Source organism: Silene latifolia, chromosome 9 (genome assembly GCF_048544455.1).
Source record: "Silene latifolia isolate original U9 population chromosome 9, ASM4854445v1, whole genome shotgun sequence".
Lineage (NCBI taxonomy): Eukaryota > Viridiplantae > Streptophyta > Magnoliopsida > Caryophyllales > Caryophyllaceae > Silene > Silene latifolia.
This window is the reverse complement of record NC_133534.1, coordinates 127,803,119-127,827,566: the sequence shown is the minus strand read 5'-3', so window position 1 is coordinate 127,827,566 and position 24,448 is coordinate 127,803,119. Positions and strand designations below refer to the sequence as shown.

The 24,448-nt window shown below is 40.3% G+C and overlaps 3 non-coding genes across 3 annotated transcripts; all 3 read left to right on the top strand.

Annotated features, from left to right (window-relative positions):
• The first annotated feature begins 5,290 nt into the window (after positions 1-5,290).
• On the top strand, positions 5,291-5,397 carry LOC141603071 (small nucleolar RNA R71). Its single transcript, XR_012524969.1, has one exon. It is a non-coding gene; the product is annotated as a small nucleolar RNA R71 (small nucleolar RNA).
• Positions 5,398-14,575: 9,178 nt separating this feature from the next.
• Positions 14,576-14,682, top strand: LOC141603070 (small nucleolar RNA R71). The gene has a single exon (XR_012524968.1). It is a non-coding gene; the product is annotated as a small nucleolar RNA R71 (small nucleolar RNA).
• Positions 14,683-23,867: 9,185 nt separating this feature from the next.
• Positions 23,868-23,974, top strand: LOC141603117 (small nucleolar RNA R71). The gene has a single exon (XR_012525012.1). It is a non-coding gene; the product is annotated as a small nucleolar RNA R71 (small nucleolar RNA).
• The last annotated feature ends 474 nt before the right edge of the window (positions 23,975-24,448 follow it).

The following is a 24,448-nucleotide window of genomic DNA, read 5'->3' as shown; positions in this document are numbered from 1 at the left end:
GTTTTCAATTTTTTCAATTTTTATGATTTTTGAAATTTTTCAATTTTTATGGGTTTTTTGAATAAGAGTTAAATGTTAGAATTCCCATCCCCACACTAATATGGGCATTGTCCTCAATGGCCAAAATGATGGAAATTATGCAAAGATGATGCATGATTTCTATACTAAATACAATCTACACTAAGCTACACTACATGATGCATGGTTTTTGTTATGACGGAGAGGATAATTTAGATTACCTCCCGTTGCGTATGCATTAACTTCCCCAAACCAAGTAAGACACTATTGCTAATTTCCAAGGATGGGTATAGTTCATGCACACACTATGCTATGCAAGAAACTAATTTGTCATTTTGGATTTTACAAATGGGAACAATAAAATAAGAACACCTCAATGGTACCAAGGTGTGAGTCCTTTGATGTTGCTAGGACTAAACCAACAATGATCAAAATGAAATAAAATACAAAGAGATATAGACAAACCATGGGAGAGTAGGAGTCTCCAAGGCTTGCTAGTCTTCCATCATGCTATTATCATCATCACTTCCCTCATGAGAAGTGGTCACATTGCCACTTTCCTTGTCATTTGCTTCTTCACTTTCTTCCTCATCTTGCTCATCATCATCTTCACCATTTCTTTCTCCATCTTCACTTGCATCTTCCTCAATATTATCATCAACTTCTTCATCATTTCCAACAACCTCATTGTCTCCCACAACGACCCTAGATGCACCCGGAAATAAGACTTCTCTATCCACCCAACTAGGCAAAGGACAAGATGGATCAAGGAGTCCTTGCCTAGCTAAATGTAGGAGGGGTGGATATTGAGCCAAATAGGCATTTTTCCGATCTTCATAGGCTTGCTTGTGCATTGCTTGCATGAGAAGAGTCACATAGTCTTTCCCAACTTCAATTCCTTTCGGCTTGAACTCTTCATACTCAAAGGGGTAAGGTGGTATGACAATGGAAGAGGAAGGGGTTTCAAGATCACCCTTTTGTTGTTGAATGATATACTCGGCTTCTTCGGAAAGGGGAAGTAGATAATTGGTCCGGTGGACGCTTAGACGACAAATCTTCGAGGGCAAGGTGAACGATCTAGCTTCACTAGTTAGCCATCCATACTTAGTGTCAAGGGGGTTTTGAGCAACCCACTTGAACTTGTGAATCATAATATGCATATCAATAAGATGGCCACCTTCCTTTGCTTTGTACTTGTTATCCTTATTGAAGTTAGGATCAAAGTGCTTAGCTAGGACCGTGACTAGGCCGCCCTTGACAATAACGGTTGTGCCCTTCTTCCCCCTATCAACATTAAGCCATCTATCTACCAAGAGCCTCAAAGAATTGTAAGGCTTGGTATGAATTCTTCCGATATTCAAAGCCGATTCAAGGAGAATAAAATCAAGTCTTGTGAAATGATTGGTGTCTTTCCTAGCAATTATGGTATTTCCCACAACCTTGTGCCATACTCTTATGCCCGGATGATGGACCAAAAGAGCACGACATGCATGAAAATCCTCAAATTTCTTCCCGGAGATGGCCTCCCAAAGAGGCTCGGGGTCATACTTTCCATAATGCTTAAGATAACGCGATTCATCACTAAGACCCAAAATTTCACCTAATTCCGTAAAGGTAATGCGTCTACTAACATTAGCTAGACGAAACTCGAGATTTTCTCTATTCTCAACTTTGGTGACTTTCAAAGAACTTAAAAATTCCAAGACAAGGGAGGGGTATGTCAATTCCTTTGTTTCAAACAATTTCTTCAACCCCATGGCTTTGAAAAAGGCTTTTGTTTGTTCAAGAACACCCAATTTTTCCAAGGTATCTTCACATATGAATTTGGTGGATTGAATAGATTTCATAGCAAACTTGACAAAGGTATTTCTATGGGTATCGGAAATAAAAGTTACCTCCGGATAATGCAAAAGTTGATTAATTACCGGAGTAGAAGATGTTGATGGTCCCATAGAAGGTTGTTGTTGTTGCACTTCCAAGTTTGGTGTTGCCACCACCATAGCCAAAGCTTTCTTTGTTTGAAGAGCCTTTTGCCTTTGTGAGAGTGCCTTAGCCTTTGGTGCCTTTGTTGCACCCTTAGTCCTTGCCATTGATGAACTATCCAAGAAAAGAATGAAAAATCTTCAATTTGTAGTATGCCCAAATCGATTTGAAGGTGAAAGGCTTTGCCTTTATGAAAACAAAAATCGACTCAAAGGTTGAAGATTTTGTTCTTGGTTTTGAGTTTTGTTGAAGAAGGAGTGATTAATTTGTTGTTGGAAGGATGGTTTGATTTGTTCTTGTAGAATGTTGTTGAGGGTTTTTCTTTTTGGGATGGAGAGGATGAGGGTTTTGATGTTGTGGGTAGTGTTTATGAATGAATGAATGAATGAAGGTGGGAGGGGTTTTAAAGAAACCGAGATTTTCAAAACTGCAGGGGCAATCCGTGCGGATTAGGCTCGATCCGTGCGGATTCTGCTTCTTCTACCTTTGCAAAAACTCGCCTAAAGACGGGCGGATTTGGTACAATCCACTCGGATTTGCTGAACACGGGACGGGCGGATTTGCTCAAGGACGGACGGATTTCTGTCCAGAGAAATTTGCTTGTTTTCCTCAGCTGCAAAGACGGGCGTCTTTCTCACAAGACGGACGGATTCTTCAAGACGGGCGGATTTTCAGAAATCCGCTCGGATTCTTTAACAGTCAAGAAAATTTCAAAATTCAGCTCAGTTCAAGACGGGCGTCTTTTCTGCAGGACGCTCGGATTGCATAAGACGGGCGGATTCTTGGGAATCCGCTCGGATTCTTGGGAATCCGCTCGGATTCTTCCCCTATTTACACGGATTCAGTTCCACCCGTGCACAGCGCATTCCCTTTATCATTCTTCCATTCTTTCTTCAAGTCTTGTGTTCTTCATTGTGGGGGCACTACTAAGGCATGGATAGCCTAGGCAATTGCCATCCCCACACTAAGGTAAAGCACTACACATCAATTGAAATTGTTAGTCCCTCCCTCACTTCTCTCTTACATGACAATTATTTTGATCAAAGTAAATAAAAATCCAAAGATGACAAAAATGCAATACAAGAATTGAAATGTAAGTTAGGGAGTTAGAAATATTTACAAGTGGTGGTTTAGGGAGGACTCCACCAAACTCTCATTCTTGATGAGATGTCAAGGGGGCATGTTCAAGGTGTTGTTGATGTTGCTCAACACCTTGAAGAAGTAATCAAAAGCTTGTTCATTATTATGGTAGAGGTCCTCAATAGACCGTGGCCCTTGTTGTTGATCATGATCGATGGCATTTCCAATGTAGGGATTAAAAATCCCTTCAAATTCGTCGTCCCAAAGACCACAAACTTCATTGAGTTGATCATTGAAAATCTCTTGCTTAGATGGAGACAACTCTCCCAATTTCTTCTCTTGGCCAATTAGGCCATCCTCTTCTTCCTTGGTTGATTTTGATGAGCTTTGCAAGCTCTCCTTGTCATAATTCACTTGCTCTTTGAATGGAGCATCTTCAATTTTCTTCCTCCATTGGAGTTCCGATTTCTTCCTTTCATCTTTTCGGCTATAATGATCAATCATGAAACATGGCTCATGCAAACGAGGAGCTCTCATAGTCTTGTCAAGATTAAAAGTTATGCTTTCATCTCCCACTTCTAGAGTGAGCTCTCCATGTTTCACATCAATTACCGCACCGGCGGTGTGTAGGAAAGGTCTTCCTAGGATGATTGGAATGTTGGAATCTTCCTCCATATCAACAATGACAAAGTCCACCGGGATGAAAAACTTCCCAATTCGCACGGGGACATCTTCCCATATCCCTAACGGTGTCTTTGTCGATCTATCGGCCATTTGGAGTGTGATGTTGGTGTATTTAAGCTCTCCCATCCTCAACCTTTTACTTACCGAGTACGGCATGACACTCACACTAGCCCCTAGATCACATAAGGCTTTGTTTATCGTCGTGTCGCCAATGGTACACGGTATTGAGAAGCTTCCCGGATCCTTTAACTTTGGAGGTGAACTCCCTTGAAGTATTGCACTACTCACCTTAGTGAAGGCGATAGTCTCAAGTTTCCGGATCGACTTCTTCTTTGTGAGGATATCTTTCATGTACTTCGCATAGGCCGGAACGTGATTGATTAATTCCGTGAAAGGAATTGAGACTTATAAATTCTTCACAATTTCCATGAACTTCCCAAGTTGATCATCAAATTTGGGTTTGGCTTGACGACTTGGAAAAGGAAGTCTAATCACAATGGGCTCCTTCTCTTTGGCCTTATCTTCATTTTTCTTTGAACTTTCTTCTTTTGATGATTCTCCATCTTTGGAGTTTTTCACAATTTCTTCCTTTTCACTAGCTTCCACAACTTCATCCTCAACTTGCTTCTTCGGTGCTTCATACCTTGTACCACTTCTCAAGTGAATGGCACTAACCGTTTTATGTCTAGGGGGATTACTTTGAGGTGGTAATTGCCCCTTTTGTCTTTGTGAGCTCGAAGATGCTAGTTGAGTCAATTGTGTTTCCAACATCTTGGTGTGAGCTAGAATGTTGTTGATGGTGGTTTCCTTTGCTTGGCTATCTTTTTGCATTTGGGTGAAAAATTCTTGTTGATTCTTTTGCATTTGGAGGACCGCTTTTTGGACATCAAAACTTTGGTCATTTTGGTGATTGTATGGATTTTGATTTTGGTAACCTTGGTTTTGATTGTAAAAGGGTCTTTGATTTTGGTTTCTCATGGGTGGTGGAGTGTATGTTGTTTGAGGGTTTTGAACATTTTGGCTTTTGTATGAGAGATTTGGATGGAATTTGGTGTTTTCATTGTAAAAGTTGGAATAAGGGGTACCACTCTTGTGTGCTTGGAAAGCATTAACTTGTTCGGTTGTTCCCCTACACTCACTTGGGTCATGTCCCAAAGTTCTACAATTCTCACATATCCCACTTGGGATTGATGAGGATGCCGTCATGGCATTAACATGATGCTTCGATGATTTTGAGTTTTCCTCAAGTCTAGCCATAGCTTGTTCAAACTTCAAGTTGATTGTATCGATATGGGAGCTTAGTTGGGCACCTAATTGAGTAACGGCGTCCACTTCATACTTTCCTCCTCTAGTAGCCTTGCGAGGCCTACTATATTGTGAATTGTGGATTGCCATCTCTTCAATTTTGCTCCAAGTTTGGTTGTCATCAACCTCGGTGAACATCCCATTCGATCCCATATTGAGAATGTTCCTAGAATCTTCATATAAACCATTCCAAAATTGTGGCACCAAAAACCATTCGCTAAGTCCATGGTGAGGACATGAGCGACAAATACCTTTAAACCGCTCCCAAGCTTCATACAAAGACTCTTCATCCCTTTGCTTAAAACCCGTAATTTGAGCTCTTAGCATGTTGGTCTTTTCCGGTGGGTAGAATTTTTTGTAGAAAGCTAGAGCCAACTTCTTCCAAGAATCTATTCCAAGGGTGGCCTTATCAAGGCCCTTCAACCATTGCTTTGCGGTGCCGATTAAGGAAAAAGGAAATAAGACCCATCTAATTTGGTCTTGAGTCACGCCCGTTTGAGAGATTGCATCACAATAATCGCAAAAGGTTTCCATATGAGAATGAGGATCCTCACTAGGCATCCCCCCAAATTGGCTCCTCTCAACTAGTTGGATGAAGGCGGACTTGGCAATAAAATTTCCGGTGAGATGTTGCGGTGTAGGAGTACCATTTGGTAGATTCTCCTCGGTGGGTACGGAGTGTGACGAGAATTTTGGCATCGTAGGTGGATTTTGTGGGGTATTGTGTAATGGGTTTTCTTCTCCTTCTATTGCGAAAGGATTGACAAACTCACTAGTGGGTTGAACAACTTCACCAACACCTCTCAAATTCCTCCTAACAAGTCTCCTATTGTTCGTCAAGGTTCTTTCGATTTCATGGTCAAAAGGTAACAAATCACTTTGTAACCTTCTAGACATGCAAAATATCAAACAACTCGAAAACAATTAGAACAAACCTTGAGGAGTTTTACTTCCTCAAGGCGAAGAAAGACACAACTAATAACAATAAAAAGAAATCTAAATCAAACAAACACCGTCCCCGGCAACGGCGCCATTTTTTGATGCGCCAACCGCTAAGTGTTCACAAATTAAGATGTGGTCGTTGGTCACGGTCGAATCAAAACACAATTTATAGCTTAACAAGCAACTCTACAATTAGTAAAGAGGCAAGTAAAGGTCGGATCCCAAGGGACGGGAGTTGAAATGAGATTTCTATTGTAACTAGTGGTGTCTAAGGGGTGTCACAAATTGGGTTGATGTAGAAGGTTACTAAACTAGAATAACAATGAAAATAAACAAGCAAGATGAATTAAAGGGGTGTAAACAATTGATTAAAGGCACTAGGGTGTCATGGGGTCATAGGGGAATCATGGGATATGATCATACAAACATGTTCTCAAATTATAAGCAAGCAATTATTGTTGTGATGGATTGAGTTGGGTTATATCTTACAATCCTAGGAAAGTTTGGGTCCCGGGCCGAATCGATTAGATTGTACAACACCTACAAGTCGACTTAATCTTCCCTACTCAACAACATGCATGGTCTAATGAGACTCGAGTTGGGTTATGTCTTACAAGTCTCATTGAAAAGATAGGAGATGATAGTAAATGCAAGGATTCATAGGCTTAGCATTTCATCAAATATAACATGTGCATGAGTTGAGATCAAAACAAGCAAGCAAATAAAACATGAAAGCATATTAATTTAAGCATGAATCATTCCCCATGTTGGTTTCCCTAATCACCCATTAACCCTAGCTAAGAGACTACTCACTCATTATCATGTTGATCATGCTAGCAAGGTTGTCAATCATACCAACAATATGAAACATGATGAATAAATGAAAGTAATTAACAATAATTAAAAAGGGATTAAGAGATTATACCTACTAATGATTCCAATTATAAAGCAAGAATAATTGAAGTACTTGAATGCTAGATTGAGAGGTTGTCAATCTCCCAATAATAACCCAAATAATCTTCAATTACCCAAAATAAAGGATGAACAAAAGAGAGATTAAAGAACTAAAACTTGGATTAAAACTTGATTAATACTTGATTACAATATTGAAGAGAGATTTGATTGATATTAACTACACTAATTATTGATAAGAAGAACATGCTCCTCTAATTAGCCTAATGGGGTATTTATAGTGAAAATTAGGGAGGATGCATTAGGGTTAACTAAGGGCTAAACTAGTAATTACACTTTTTAAGTTGAGCAAGGAGGACCCGGTATTTCTCGAGAGAAGGGCTTCTCTTTTCGTAGCTTGAAGAAGACAATCCGTCTTTGTGAAGAAATCCTGGCGGAATAAGGTCGGGACGGACGGATTTGGGCGGTGGAATCCGAGCGGATTCTGGGGAATCCGGGCGGATTGTTGAGGGGAATCCGAGCGGATTACTGCGTGGGACGCTCGGATTGTGCGGGACGGACGGATTGTTGACAATCCGCTCGGATTGTCGATCAAAGATAGTAACTTCTTCTTTTCTTCCCTTTTCTTCATAAATTCCTTGGGGATTTCCTTGGGGACTCAAGGATCTTTCCTCAACATTGCTCTTCTACTATGATATGTACAAAGGCCTTCTAATCTTGTCTCTCCTTGATGCTTGGTCATTGAATTCGATCAATTTAGTCTCGTTTTGCCATGAAAATGCAAGATTCTTACTCCTTTCCTACCAAGGGATCAAAATCTCAAAGAATATGCAAAACAAAGAACTAAAGATAAGAAATGACCCAAATAAGCACTAAAAAGCATGGAAACAAGGCTAATTCGGGGCTAAATATGCGCCAATTATGGTCACATCAAATATCCCCAAACCGAACCTTTGCTCGTCCCGAGTAAAGAGGTGACAAAGACTAGGACCAATACTAACCTATCCTAATAATATAGCCGATATGAGACAATTAGCGGGTCTCACTCCGCCCCTTCAACTCACAACAAGACAACCATGAGGTAGGATGCCTTCTTGCAAGGCAAGGTGGGTCTTGCCAAAATGGCGACACATCCAAACATTAAGCACACAAAAACACATAATGGATGCATCTACAAAAAGAATAGCCACTCCCTCATCAAGTGGCGGAAATTATCTATAAGGGAAGCAATTCAAGGGTACACAATCCTTCATAGATGCAATTTGTTCAAACTACTAAGCCTAGAAGGATACCGATAAATCACCTCCAAGTTGTGTCAAGCTAGGGTACCTTTGTCCTCAATCGTTAAATGCTTTTGTCAAGAGTAGACTCCTTATGGTGTTAGAAACACTGGAGGATCGCGGAATTCCCCCTCTTGCCTAGACAAGAAGAAGGGTCGTCCCCTCTCTACCATGCACAAAAATGGATAAGATGGATAAAGGGACCAATAGATATTTGAGTTTCATTTTGGGAGTTTGCTTTTGTTTTTGTTTTTCCCCCCAATTTCTTGTGGCATTTGACATTTGAGAACACTTTCTTTGCCATTTCTTTTTGATTTTTGGCATTTCAATACTTGACAACTTTTTTTTGCATTTCTTTTTGAACATTTTCAAAGTCACCCCAATTAGTAACGAGGGTGCCTTGTATTTGAAGCTTTAGGAGTTCTATTTTTGCTCCTCTTTTCATTTGATGCATTTTTGCAAACTTTCTTTCACTTTTCATTTCATTGAACTCAAATTGATTTCTTTTTGTGCCCATTCCCTTTTGTTGACAAAATGTATGGTAGAACATGGATGATGGATGTATGGGTGCATGGTTTCAAGGGTCACCTTGGAATAAACGGTAGCCAAGGAGTTATCACACCACAAGGTACTCTTGACTAGGCTTTAATCCATGGGTCAAAGGATACTAGCATGACACATCCTAAGGTGTTTTACAAGCATTCTAACAAGCAAAGTCTTAAGAACAAAAGGCATCTACTAGGGCCTATATACACTTGTCAAGCTTCCCAAGTAGACGGTTTCGCAAAATTTTTCTAACATGCAACTACATGCCATGATGCAACTAGCATATAAACATCCTAATGCATATGATTCTACCAACTAATATGACAAACAATCTAAATGCAAGTCCTAGATTCACATTGTTATACCGCATCAATCAAAATAAAGCCACATAGTCATTAACATAAAGAGGAAAAAGGAGATTGGAAAGATCATACCATGCGGTCTTCAATATCCTCATGTCTCGGATGTGGCGTAGTCAATCAATGTGAACAAGGATAAAACAAACACAATATATGCAAGACAATATATACAAAGGAAATGAACTTGTTTTTGGGTTTTCAATTTTTATGATTTTTGAAATTTTTCAATTTTTATGGGTTTTTTGAATAAGAGTTAAATGTTAGAATTCCCATCCCCACACTAATATGGGCATTGTCCTCAATGGCCAAAATGATGGAAATTATGCAAAGATGATGCATGATTTCTATACTAAATACAATCTACACTAAGCTACACTACATGATGCATGGTTTTTGTTATGACGAAGAGGATAATTTAGATTACCTCCCGTTGCGTATGCATTAACTTCCCCAAACCAAGTAAGACACTATTGCTAATTTCCAAGGATGGGTATAGTTCATGCACACACTATGCTATGCAAGAAACTAATTTGTCATTTTGGATTTTACAAATGGGAACAATAAAATAAGAACACCTCAATGGTACCAAGGTGTGAGTCCTTTGATGTTGCTAGGACTAAACCAACAATGATCAAAATGAAATAAAATACAAAGAGATATAGACAAACCATGGGAGAGTAGGAGTCTCCAAGGCTTGCTAGTCTTCCATCATGCTATTATCATCATCACTTCCCTCATGAGAAGTGGTCACATTGCCACTTTCCTTGTCATTTGCTTCTTCACTTTCTTCCTCATCTTGCTCATCATCATCTTCACCATTTCTTTCTCCATCTTCACTTGCATCTTCCTCAATATTATCATCAACTTTTTCATCATTTCCAACAACCTCATTGTCTCCCACAACGACCCTAGATGCACCCGGAAATAAGAATTCTCTATCCGCCCAACTAGGCAAAGGACAAGATGGATCAAGGAGTCCTTGCCTAGCTAAATGTAGGAGGGGTGGATATTGAGCCAAATAGGCATTTTTCCGATCTTCATAGGCTTGCTTGTGCATTGCTTGCATGAGAAGAGTCACATAGTCTTTCCCAACTTCAATTCCTTTCGGCTTGAACTCTTCATACTCAAAGGGGTAAGGTGGTATGACAATGGAAGAGGAGGGGGTTTCAAGATCACCCTTTTGTTGTTGAATGATATACTCGGCTTCTTCGGAAAGGGGAAGTAGATAATTGGTCCGGTGGACGCTTAGACGACAAATCTTCGAGGGCAAGGTGAACGATCTAGCTTCACTAGTTAGCCATCCATACTTAGTGTCAAGGGGGTTTTGAGCAACCCACTTGAACTTGTGAATCATAATATGCATATCAATAAGATGGCCACCTTCCTTTGCTTTGTACTTGTTATCCTTATTGAAGTTAGGATCAAAGTGCTTAGCTAGGACCGTGACTAGGCCGCCCTTGACAATAACGGTTGTGCCCTTCTTCCCCCTATCAACATTAAGCCATCTATCTACCAAGAGCCTCAAAGAATTGTAAGGCTTGGTATGAATTCTTCCGATATTCAAAGCCGATTCAAGGAGAATAAAATCAAGTCTTGTGAAATGATTGGTGTCTTTCCTAGCAATTATGGTATTTCCCACAACCTTGTGCCATACTCTTATGCCCGGATGATGGACCAAAAGAGCACGACATGTATGAAAATCCTCAAATTTCTTCCCGGAGATGGCCTCCCAAAGAGGCTCGGGGTCATACTTTCCATAATGCTTAAGATAACGCGATTCATCACTAAGACCCAAAATTTCACCTAATTCCGTAAAGGTAATGCGTCTACTAACATTAGCTAGACGAAACTCGAGATTTTCTCTATTCTCAACTTTGGTGACTTTCAAAGAACTTAAAAATTCCAAGACAAGGGAGGGGTATGTCAATTCCTTTGTTTCAAACAATTTCTTCAACCCCATGGCTTTGAAAAAGGCTTTTGTTTGTTCAAGAACACCCAATTTTTCCAAGGTATCTTCACATATGAATTTGGTGGATTGAATAGATTTCATAGCAAACTTGACAAAGGTATTTCTATGGGTATCGGAAATAAAAGTTACCTCTGGATAATGCAAAAGTTGATTAATTACCGGAGTAGAAGATGTTGATGGTCCCATAGAAGGTTGTTGTTGTTGTTGCACTTCCAAGTTTGGTGTTGCCACCACCATAGCCAAAGCTTTCTTTGTTTGAAGAGCCTTTTGCCTTTGTGAGAGTGCCTTAGCCTTTGGTGCCTTTGTTGCACCCTTAGTCCTTGCCATTGATGAACTATCTAAGAAAAGAATGAAAAATCTTCAATTTGTAGTATGCCCAAATCGATTTGAAGGTGAAAGGCTTTGCCTTTATGAAAACAAAAATCGACTCAAAGGTTGAAGATTTTGTTCTTGGTTTTGAGTTTTGTTGAAGAAGGAGTGATTAATTTGTTGTTGGAAGGATGGTTTGATTTGTTTTTGTTGAATGTTGTTGAGGGTTTTTGTTTTTGTGATGGAGAGGATGAGGGTTTTGATGTTGTGGGTAGTGTTTATGAATGAATGAATGAATGAATGAATGAAGGTGGGAGGGGTTTTAAAGAAACCGAGATTTTCAAAACTGCAGGGGCAATCCGTGCGGATTAGGCTCGATCCGTGCGGATTCTGCTTCTTCTACCTTTGCAAAAACTCGCCTAAAGACGGGCAGATTTGGTACAATCCGCTCGGATTTGCTGAACACGGGACGGGCGGATTTGCTCAAGGACGGACGGATTTCTGTCCAGAGAAATTTGCTTGTTTTCCTCAGCTGCAAAGACGAGCGTCTTTCTCACAAGACGGACGGATTCTTCAAGACGGGCGGATTTTCAGAAATCCGCTCGGATTCTTTAACAGTCAAGAAAATTTCAAAATTCAGCTCAGTTCAAGACGGGCGTCTTTTCTGCAGGACGCTCGGATTGCATAAGACGGGCGGATTCTTGGGAATCCGCTCGGATTCTTCCCCTATGTACACGGATTCAGTTCCACCCGTGCACAGCGCATTCCCTTTATCATTCTTCCATTCTTTCTTCAAGTCTTGTGTTCTTCATTGTGGGGGCACTACTAAGGCATGGATAGCCTAGGCAATTGCCATCCCCACACTAAGGTAAAGCACTACACATCAATTGAAATTGTTAGTCCCTCCCTCACTTCTCTCTTACATGACAATTATTTTGATCAAAGTAAATAAAAATCCAAAGATGACAAAAATGCAATACAAGAATTGAAATGTAAGTTAGGGAGTTAGAAATATTTACAAGTGGTGGTTTAGGGAGGACTCCACCAAACTCTCATTCTCGATGAGATGTCAAGGGGGCATGTTCAAGGTGTTGTTGATGTTGCTCAACACCTTGAAGAAGTAATCAAAAGCTTGTTCATTATTATGGTAGAGGTCCTCAATAGACCGTGGCCCTTATTGTTGATCATGATCGATGGCATGTCCAATGTAGGGATTAAAAATCCCTTCAAATTCGTCGTCCCAAAGACCACAAACTTCATTGAGTTGATCATTGAAAATCTCTTGCTTAGATGGAGACAACTCTCCCAATTTCTTCTCTTGGCCAATGAGGCCATCCTCTTCTTCCTTGGTTGATTTTGATGAGTTTTGCAAGCTCTCCTTGTCATAATTCACTTGCTCTTTGAATGGAGCATCTTCAATTTTCTTCCTCCATTGGAGTTTCGATTTCTTCCTTTCATCTTTTCGGCTATAATGATCAATCATGAAACATGGCTCATGCAAACGAGGAGCTCTCATAGTCTTGTCAAGATTAAAAGTTATGCTTTCATCTCCCACTTCTAGAGTGAGCTCTCCATGTTTCACATCAATCACCGCACCGGCGGTGTGTAGGAAAGGTCTTCCTAGGATGATTGGAATGTTGGAATCTTCTTCCATATCAACAATGACAAAGTCCACCGGGATGAAAAACTTCCCAATTCACACGGGGACATCTTCCCATATCCCTAACGGTGTCTTTGTCGATCTATCGGCCATTTGGAGTGTGATGTTGGTGCATTTAAGCTCTCCCATCCCCAACCTTTTACTTACCGAGTACGGCATGACACTCACACTAGCCCCTAGATCACATAAGGCTTTGTTTATCGTCGTGTCGCCAATGGTACACGGTATTGAGAAGCTTCCCGGATCCTTTAACTTTGGAGGTGAACTCCCTTGAAGTATTGCACTACTCACCTTAGTGAAGGCGATAGTCTCAAGTTTCCGGATCGACTTCTTCTTTGTGAGGATATCTTTCATGTACTTCGCATAGGCCGGAACGTGATTGATTAATTCCGTGAAAGGAATTGAGACTTATAAATTCTTCACAATTTCCATGAACTTCCCAAGTTGATCATCAAATTTGGGTTTGGCTTGACGACTTGGAAAAGGAAGTCTAATCACAATGGGCTCCTTCTCTTTGGCCTTATCTTCATTTTTCTTTGAACTTTCTTCTTTTGATAATTCTCCATCTTTGGAGTTTTGCACAATTTCTTCCTTTTCACTAGCTTCCACAACTTCATCCTCAACTTGCTTCTTCGGTGCTTCATACCTTGTACCACTTCTCAAGTGAATGGCACTAACCGTTTCATGTCTAGGGGGATTACTTTGAGGTGGTAATTGCCCCTTTTGTCTTTGTGAGCTCGAAGATGCTAGTTGAGTCAATTGTGTTTCCAACATCTTGGTGTGAGCTAGAATGTTGTTGATGGTGGTTTCCTTTGCTTGGCTATCTTTTTGCATTTGGGTGAAAAATTCTTGTTGATTCTTTTGCATTTGGAGGACCGCTTTTTGGACATCAAAACTTTGGTCATTTTGGTGATTGTATGGATTTTGATTTTGGTAACCTTGGTTTTGATTGTAAAAGGGTCTTTGATTTTGGTTTCTCATGGGTGGTGGAGTGTATGTTGTTTGAGGGTTTTGAACATTTTGGCTTTTGTATGAGAGATTTGGATGGAATTTGGTGTTTTCATTGTAAAAGTTGGAATAAGGGGTACCACTCTTGTGTGCTTGGAAAGCATTAACTTGTTCGGTTGTTCCCCTACACTCACTTGGGTCATGTCCCAAAGTTCCACAATTCTCACATATCCCACTTGGGATTGATGAGGATGCCGTCATGGCATTAACATGATGCTTCGATGATTTTGAGTTTTCCTCAAGTCTAGCCATAGCTTGTTCAAACTTCAAGTTGATTGTATCGATATGGGAGCTTAGTTGGGCACCTAATTGAGTAACGGCGTCCACTTCATACTTTCCTCCTCTAGTAGCCTTGCGAGGCCTACTATATTGTGAATTGTGGATTGCCATCTCTTCAATTTTGCTCCAAGTTTGGTTGTCATCAACCTCGGTGAACATCCCATTCGATCCCATATTGAGAATGTTCCTAGAATCTTCATATAAACCATTCCAAAATTGTTGCACCAAAAACCATTCGCTAAGTCCATGGTGAGGACATGAGCGACAAATACCTTTAAACCGCTCCCAAGCTTCATACAAAGACTCTTCATCCCTTTGCTTAAAACCCGTAATTTGAGCTCTTAGCATGTTGGTCTTTTCCGGTGGGTAGAATTTTTTGTAGAAAGCTAGAGCCAACTTCTTCCAAGAATCTATTCCAAGGGTGGCCTTATCAAGGCCCTTCAACCATTGCTTTGGGGTGCCGATTAAGGAAAAAGGAAATAAGACCCATCTAATTTGGTCTTGAGTCACGCCCGTTTGAGAGATTGCATCACAATAATCGCAAAAGGTTTCCATATGAGAATGAGGATCCTCACTAGGCATCCCCCCAAATTGGCTCCTCTCAACTAGTTGGATGAAGGCGGACTTGGCAATAAAATTTCCGGTGAGATGTTGCGGTGTAGGAGTACCATTTGGTAGATTCTCCTCGGTGGGTACGGAGTGTGACGAGAATTTTGGCATCGTAGGTGGATTTTGTGGGGTATTGTGTAATGGGTTTTCTTCTCCTTCTATTGCGAAAGGATTGACAAACTCACTAGTGGGTTGAACAACTCCACCAACACCTCTCAAATTCCTCCTAACAAGTCTCCTATTGTTCGTCAAGGTTCTTTCGATTTCATGGTCAAAAGGTAACAAATCACTTTGTAACCTTCTAGACATGCAAAATATCAAACAACTCGAAAACAATTAGAACAAACCTTGAGGAGTTTTACTTCCTCAAGGCGAAGAAAGACACAACTAATAACAATAAAAAGAAATCTAAATCAAACAAACACCGTCCCCGGCAACGGCGCCATTTTTTGATGCGCCAACCGCTAAGTGTTCACAAATTAAGATGTGGTCGTTGGTCACGGTCGAATCAAAACACAATTTATAGCTTAACAAGCAACTCTACAATTAGTAAAGAGGCAAGTAAAGGTCGGATCCCAAGGGACGGGAGTTGAAATGAGATTTTTATTGTAACTAGTGGTGTCTAAGGGGTGTCACAAATTGGGTTGATGTAGAAGGTTACTAAACTAGAATAACAATAAAAATAAACAAGCAAGATGAATTAAAGGGGTGTAAACAATTGATTAAAGGCACTAGGGTGTCATGGGGTCATAGGGGAATCATGGGATATGATCATACAAACATGTTCTCAAATTATAAGCAAGCAATTATTTTTGTGATGGATTGAGTTGGGTTATATCTTACAATCCTAGGAAAGTTTGGGTCCCGGAGCCGAATCGATTAGATTGTACAACACCTACAAGTCGACTTAATCTTCCCTACTCAACAACATGCATGGTCTAATGAGACTCGAGTTGGGTTATGTCTTACAAGTCTCATTGAAAAGATAGGAGATGATAGTAAATGCAAGGATTCATAGGCTTAGCATTTCATCAAATATAACATGTGCATGAGTTGAGATCAAAACAAGCAAGCAAATAAAACATGAAAGCATATTAATTTAAGCATGAATCATTCCCCATGTTGGTTTCCCCTAATCACCCATTAACCCTAGCTAAGAGACTACTCACTCATTATCATGTTGATCATGCTAGCAAGGTTGTCAATCATACCAACAATATGAAACATGATGAATAAATGAAAGTAATTAACAATAATTAAAAAGGGATTAAGAGATTATACCTACTAATGATTCCAATTATAAAGCAAGAATAATTGAAGTACTTGAATGCTAGATTGAGAGGTTGTCAATCTCCCAATAATAACCCAAATAATCTTCAATTACCCAAAATAAAGGATGAACAAAAGAGAGATTAAAGAACTAAAACTTGGATTAAAACTTGATTAATACTTGATTACAATATTGAAGATAGATTTGATTGATATTAACTACACTAATTATTGATAAGAAGAACATGCTCCTCTAATTAGCCTAATGGGGTATTTATAGTGAAAATTAGGGAGGATGCATTAGGGTTAACTAAGGGCTAAACTAGTAATTACACTTTTTAAGTTGAGCAAGGAGGACCCGGTATTTTCTGAGAGAAGGGCTTCTCTTTTCGTAGCTTGAAGAAGACAATCCGTGCTGTGAAGAAATCCGGGCGGAATAAGGTCGGGACGGACGGATTTGGGCGGTGGAATCCGAGCGGATTCTGGGGAATCCGGGCGGATTGTTGAGGGGAATCCGAGCGGATTCTCGCGTGGGGCGCCTCGGATTGTGCGGACGGACAGATTGTTGACAATCCGCTCGGATTGTCGATCAAAGATAGTAACTTCTTCTTTTCTTCCCTTTTCTTCATAAATTCCTTGGGGATTTCCTTGGGGACTCAAGGATCTTTCCTCAACATTGCTCTTCTACTATAATATGTACAAAGGCCTTCTAATCTTGTCTCTCCTTGATGCTTGGTCATTGAATTCGATCAATTTAGTCTCGTTTTGCCATGAAAATGCAAGATTCTTACTCCTTTCCTACCAAGGGATCAAAATCTCAAAGAATATGCAAAACAAAGAACTAAAGATAAGAAATGACCCAAATAAGCACTAAAAAGCATGGAAACAAGGCTAATTCGGGGCTAAATATGCGCCAATTATGGTCACATCAAATATCCCCAAACCGAACCTTTGCTCGTCCCGAGTAAAGAGGTGACAAAGACTAGGACCAATACTAACCTATCCTAATAATATAGCCGATATGAGACAATTAGCGGGTCTCACTCCGCCCCTTCAACTCACAACAAGACAACCATGAGGTAGGATGCCTTCTTGCAAGGCAAGGTGGGTCTTGCCAAAATGGCGACACATCCAAACATTAAGCACACAAAAACACATAATAGATGCATCTACAAAAAGAATAGCCACTCCCTCATCAAGTGGCGGAAATTATCTATAAGGGAAGCAATTCAAGGGTACACAATCCTTCATAGATGCAATTTGTTCAAACTACTAAGCCTAGAAGGATACCGATAAATCACCTCCAAGTTGTGTCAAGCTAGGGTACCTTTGTCCTCAATCGTTAAATGCTTTTGTCAAGAGTAGACTCCCTATGGTGTTAGAAACACTGGAGGATCGCGGAATTCCCCCTCTTGCCTAGACAAGAAGAAGGGTCGTCCCCTCTCTACCATGCACAAAAATGGATAAGATGGATAAAGGGACCAATAGATATTTGAGTTTCATTTTGGGAGTTTGCTTTTGTTTTTGTTTTTCCCCCCAATTTCTTGTGGCATTTGACATTTGAGAACACTTTCTTTGCCATTTCTTTTTGATTTTTGGCATTTCAATACTTGACAACTTTTTTTTTGCATTTCTTTTTGAACATTTTCAAAGTCACCCCAATTAGTAACGAGGGTGCCTTGTATTTGAAGCTTTAGGAGTTCTATTTTTGCTCCTCTTTTCATTTGATGCATTTTTGCAAACTTTCTTTCACTTTTCATTTCATTGAACTCAAATTGATTTCTTTTTGTGCCCATTCCCTTTTGTTGACAAAATGTATGGTAGAACATGGATGATGGATGTATGGGTGCATGGTTTCAAGGGTCACCTTGGAATAAACGGTAGCCAAGGAGTTATCACACCACAAGGTACTCTTGACTAGGCTTTAATCCATGGGTCAAAGGATACTAGCATGACACATACTAGGGTGTTTTACAAGCATTCTAACAAGCAAAGTCTTAAGAACAAAAGGCATCTACTAGGGCCTATATACACTTGTCAAGCTTCCCAAGTAGACGGTTTCGCAAAATTTTTCTAACATGCAACTACATGCCATGATGCAACTAGCATATAAACATCCTAATGCATATGATTCTACCAACTAATATGACAAACAATCTAAATGCAAGTCCTAGATTCACATTGTTATACCGCATCAATCAAAATAAAGCCACATAGTCATTAACATAAAGAGGAAAAAGGAGATTGGAAAGATCATACCATGCGGTCTTCAATATCCTCATGTCTCGGATGTGGCGTAGTCAATCAATGTGAACAAGGATAAAACAAACACAATATATACAAGACAATATATACAAAGGAAATGAACTTGTTTTTGGGTTTTCAATTTTTTCAATTTTTATGATTTTTGAAATTTTTCAATTTTTATGGGTTTTTTGAATAAGAGTTAAATGTTAGAATTCCCATCCCCACACTAATATGGGCATTGTCCTCAATGGCCAAAATGATGGAAATTATGCAAAGATGATGCATGATTTCTATACTAAATACAATCTACACTAAGCTACACTACATGATGCATGGTTTTTGTTATGACGGAGAGGATAATTTAGATTACCTCCCGTTGCGTATGCATTAACTTCCCCAAACCAAGTAAGACACTATTGCTAATTTCCAAGGATGGGTATAGTTCATGCACACACTATGCTATGCAAGAAACTAATTTGTCATTTTGGATTTTACAAATGGGAACAATAAAATAAGAACACCTCAATGGTACCAAGGTGTGAGTCCTTTGATGTTGCTAGGACTAAACCAACAATGATCAAAATGAAATAAAATACAAAGAGATATAGACAAACCATGGGAGAGTAGGAGTCTCCAAGGCTTGCTAGTCTTCCATCATGCTATTATCATCATCACTTCCCTCATGAGAAGTGGTCACATTGCCACTTTCCTTGTCATTTGCTTCTTCACTTTCTTCCTCATCTTGCTCATCATCATCTTCACCATTTCTTTCTCCATCTTCACTTGCATCTTCCTCAATATTATCATCAACTTCTTCATCATTTCCAACAACCTCATTGTCTCCCACAACGACCCTAGATGCACCCGGAAATAAGAATTCTCTATCCGCCCAACTAGGCAAAGGACAAGATGGATCAAGGAGTCCTTGCCTAGCTAAATGTAGGAGGGGTGGATATTGAGCCAAATAGGCATTTTTCCGATCTTCATAGGCTTGCTTGTGCATTGCTTGCATGAGAAGAGTCACATAGTCTTTCCCAACTTCAATTCCTTTCGGCTTGAACTCTTCATACTCAAAGGGGTAAGGTGGTATGACAATGGAAGAGGAGGGGGTTTCAAGATCACCCTTTTGTTGTTGAATGATATACTCGGCTTCTTCGGAAAGGGGAAGTAGATAATTGGTCCGGTGGACGCTTAGACGACAAATCTTCGAGGGCAAGGTGAACGATCTAGCTTCACTAGTTAGCCATCCATACTTAGTGTCAAGGGGGTTTTGAGCAACCCACTTGAACTTGTGAATCATAATATGCATATCAATAAGATGGCCACCTTCCTTTGCTTTGTACTTGTTATCCTTATTGAAGTTAGGATCAAAGTGCTTAGCTAGGACCGTGACTAGGCCGCCCTTGACAATAACGGTTGTGCCCTTCTTCCCCCTATCAACATTAAGCCATCTATCTACCAAGAGCCTCAAAGAATTGTAAGGCTTGGTATGAATTCTTCCGATATTCAAAGCCGATTCAAGGAGAATAAAATCAAGTCTTGTGAAATGATTGGTGTCTTTCCTAGCAATTATGGTATTTCCCACAACCTTGTGCCATACTCTTATGCCCGGATGATGGACCAAAAGAGCACGACATGCATGAAAATCCTCAAATTTCTTCCCGGAGATGGCCTCCCAAAGAGGCTCGGGGTCATACTTTCCATAATGCTTAAGATAACGCGATTCATCACTAAGACCCAAAATTTCACCTAATTCCGTAAAGGTAATGCGTCTACTAACATTAGCTAGACGAAACTCGAGATTTTCCCTATTCTCAACTTTGGTGACTTTCAAAGAACTTAAAAATTCCAAGACAAGGGAGGGGTATGTCAATTCCTTTGTTTCAAACAATTTCTTCAACCCCATGGCTTTGAAAAAGGCTTTTGTTTGTTCAAGAACACCCAATTTTTCCAAGGTATCTTCACATATGAATTTGGTGGATTGAATAGATTTCATAGCAAACTTGACAAAGGTATTTCTATGGGTATCGGAAATAAAAGTTACCTCCGGATAATGCAAAAGTTGATTAATTACCGGAGTAGAAGATGTTGATGGTCCCATAGAAGGTTGTTGTTGTTGTTGCACTTCCAAGTTTGGTGTTGCCACCACCATAGCCAAAGCTTTCTTTGTTTGAAGAGCCTTTTGCCTTTGTGAGAGTGCCTTAGCCTTTGGTGCCTTTGTTGCACCCTTAGTCCTTGCCATTGATGAACTATCTAAGAAAAGAATGAAAAATCTTCAATTTGTAGTATGCCCAAATCGATTTGAAGGTGAAAGGCTTTGCCTTTATGAAAACAAAAATCGACTCAAAGGTTGAAGATTTTGTTCTTGGTTTTGAGTTTTGTTGAAGAAGGAGTGATTAATTTGTTGTTGGAAGGATGGTTTGATTTGTTTTTGTTGAATGTTGTTGAGGGTTTTTGTTTTTGTGATGGAGAGGATGAGGGTTTTGATGTTGTGGGTAGTGTTTATGAATGAATGAATGAATGAATGAATGAAGGTGGGAGGGGTTTTAAAGAAACCGAGATTTTCAAAACTGCAGGGGCAATCCGTGCGGATTAGGCTCGATCCGTGCGGATTCTGCTTCTTCTACCTTTGCAAAAACTCGCCTAAAGACGGGCAGATTTGGTACAATCCGCTCGGATTTGCTGAACACGGGACGGGCGGATTTGCTCAAGGACGGACGGATTTCTGTCCAGAGAAATTTGCTTGTTTTCCTCTGCTGCAAAGACGAGCGTCTTTCTCACAAGACGGACGGATTCTTCAAGACGGGCGGATTTTCGAAATCCGCTCGGTTTCTTTAACGATCAAGAAAATTTCAAAATTCAGCTCGATTCAAGACGGGCGTCTTTTTTCGGGACGCTCGGATTGCATAAGACGGGCGGATTCTTGGGAATCCGCTCGGATTCTTCCCCTATGTACACGTTCGGTTCCACCCGTGCACAACGCATTCCCTTTATCATTCTTCCATTCTTTCTTCAAGTCTTGTGTTCTTCATTGTGGGGGCACTACTAAGGCATGGATAGCCTAGGCAATTGCCATCCCCACACTAAGGTAAAGCACTACACATCAATTGAAATTGTTAGTCCCTCCCTCACTTCTCTCTTACATGACAATTATTTTGATCAAAGTAAATAAAAATCCAAAGATGACAAAAATGCAATACAAGAATTGAAATGTAAGTTAGGGAGTTAGAAATATTTACAAGTGGTGGTTTAGGGAGGACTCCACCAAACTCTCATTCTCGATGAGATGTCAAGGGGGCATGTTCAAGGTGTTGTTGATGTTGCTCAACACCTTGAAGAAGTAATCAAAAGCTTGTTCATTATTATGGTAGAGGTCCTCAATAGACCGTGGCCCTTGTTGTTGATCATGATCGATGGCATGTCCAATGTAGGGATTAAAAATCCCTTCAAATTCGTCGTCCCAAAGACCACAAACTTCATTGAGTTGATCATTGAAAATCTCTTGCTTAGATGGAGACAACTCTCCCAATTTCTTCTCTTGGCCAATGAGGCCATCCTCTTCTTCCTTGGTTGATTTTGATGAGCTTTGCAAGCTCTCCTTGTCATAATTCACTTGCTCTTTGAATGGAGCATCTTCAATTTTCTTCCTCCATTGGAGTTCCGATTTCTTCCTTTCATCTTTTCGGCTATAATGATCAATCATGAAACATGGCTCATGCAAACGAGGAGCTCTCATAGTCTTGTCAAGATTAAAAGTTATGCTTTCATCTCCCACTTCTAGAGTGAGCTCTCCATGTTTCACATCAATCACCGCACCGGCGGTGTGTAGGAAAGGTCTTCCTAGGATGATTGGAATGTTGGAATCTTCCTCCATATCAACAATGACAAAGTCCACCGGGATGAAAAACTTCCCAATTCGCACGGGGACATCTTCCCATATCCCTAACGGTGTCTTTGTCGATCTATCGGCCATTTGGAGTGTGATGTTGGTGCATTTAAGCTCTCCCATCCCCAACCTTTTACTTACCGAGTACGGCATGACACTCACACTAGCCCCTAGATCACATAAGGCTTTCTTTATCGTCGTGTCGCCAATGGTACACGGTATTGAGAAGCTTCCCGGATCCTTTAACTTTGGAGGTGAACTCCCTTGAAGTATTGCACTACTCACCTTAGTGAAGGCGATAGTCTCAAGTTTCCGGATCGACTTCTTCTTTGTGAGGATATCTTTCATGTACTTCGCATAGGCCGGAACGTGATTGATTAATTCCGTGAAAGGAATTGAGACTTATAAATTCTTCACAATTTCCATGAACTTCCCAAGTTGATCATCAAATTTGGGTTTGGCTTGACGACTTGGAAAAGGAAGTCTAATCACAATGGGCTCCTTCTCTTTGGCCTTATCTTCATTTTTCTTTGAACTTTCTTCTTTTGATGATTCTCCATCTTTGGAGTTTTGCACAATTTCTTCCTTTTCACTAGCTTCCACAACTTCATCCTCAACTTGCTTCTTCGGTGCTTCATACCTTGTACCACTTCTCAAGTGAATGGCACTAACCGTTTCATGTCTAGGGGGATTACTTTGAGGTGGTAATTGCCCCTTTTGTCTTTGTGAGCTCGAAGATGCTAGTTGAGTCAATTGTGTTTCCAACATCTTGGTGTGAGCTAGAATGTTGTTGATGGTGGTTTCCTTTGCTTGGCTATCTTTTTGCATTTGGGTGAAAAATTCTTGTTGATTCTTTTGCATTTGGAGGACCGCTTTTTGGACATCAAAACTTTGGTCATTTTGGTGATTGTATGGATTTTGATTTTGGTAACCTTGGTTTTGATTGTAAAAGGGTCTTTGATTTTGGTTTCTCATGGGTGGTGGAGTGTATGTTGTTTGAGGGTTTTGAACATTTTGGCTTTTGTATGAGAGATTTGAATGGAATTTGGTGTTTTCATTGTAAAAGTTGGAATAAGGGGTACCACTCTTGTGTGCTTGGAAAGCATTAACTTGTTCGGTTGTTCCCCTACACTCACTTGGGTCATGTCCCAAAGTTCCACAATTCTCACATATCCCACTTGGGATTGATGAGGATGCCGTCATGGCATTAACATGATGCTTCGATGATTTTGAGTTTTCCTCAAGTCTAGCCATAGCTTGTTCAAACTTCAAGTTGATTGTATCGATATGGGAGCTTAGTTGGGCACCTAATTGAGTAACGGCGTCCACTTCATACTTTCCTCCTCTAGTAGCCTTGCGAGGCCTACTATATTGTGAATTGTGGATTGCCATCTCTTCAATTTTGCTCCAAGTTTGGTTGTCATCAACCTCGGTGAACATCCCATTCGATCCCATATTGAGAATGTTCCTAGAATCTTCATATAAACCATTCCAAAATTGTTGCACCAAAAACCATTCGCTAAGTCCATGGTGAGGACATGAGCGACAAATACCTTTAAACCGCTCCCAAGCTTCATACAAAGACTCTTCATCCCTTTGCTTAAAACTCGTAATTTGAGCTCTTAGCATGTTGGTCTTTTCCGGTGGGTAGAATTTTTTGTAGAAAGCTAGAGCCAACTTCTTCCAAGAATCTATTCCAAGGGTGGCCTTATCGAGGCCCTTCAACCATTGCTTTGCGGTGCCGATTAAGGAAAAAGGAAATAAGACCCATCTAATTTGGTCTTGAGTCACGCCCGTTTGAGAGATTGCATCACAATAATCGCAAAAGGTTTCCATATGAGAATGAGGATCCTCACTAGGCATCCCCCCAAATTGGCTCCTCTCAACTAGTTGGATGAAGGCGGACTTGGCAATAAAATTTCCGGTGAGATGTTGCGGTGTAGGAGTACCATTTGGTAGATTCTCCTCGGTGGGTACGGAGTGTGACGAGAATTTTGGCATCGTAGGTGGATTTTGTGGGGTATTGTGTAATGGGTTTTCTTCTCCTTCTATTGCGAAAGGATTGACAAACTCACTAGTGGGTTGAACAACTTCACCAACACC